Here is a 277-nt window from a genome sequence, read left to right on the forward strand (position 1 = left end):
TCTACAGTGAGGCAGGCTTTCTTGCTGGCTGGTAAATTTCTAGTCACAACATAGCCCACACAGAATATCCTAGCCCATAAACTACAAAAGAACTATTCACTTGGTGCACACATGCACACACCATGACACACGTGTAGAAGCAAGGGGATAACTTGTAAGAGTGGTGCCTCTTCTATCAAATGAATTCAGGGTATCAAACTCAGGTCAGGCTTGGTGACAAAGTACCTTTCCCTGCTTTAAATACTGACTCAAGCCTCCCCCTCCCACCCCCCACCCC

The sequence above is a fragment of the Mus pahari genome, chromosome 3, assembly GCF_900095145.1.
Source record: "Mus pahari chromosome 3, PAHARI_EIJ_v1.1, whole genome shotgun sequence".
Classification (NCBI taxonomy): domain Eukaryota; kingdom Metazoa; phylum Chordata; class Mammalia; order Rodentia; family Muridae; genus Mus; species Mus pahari.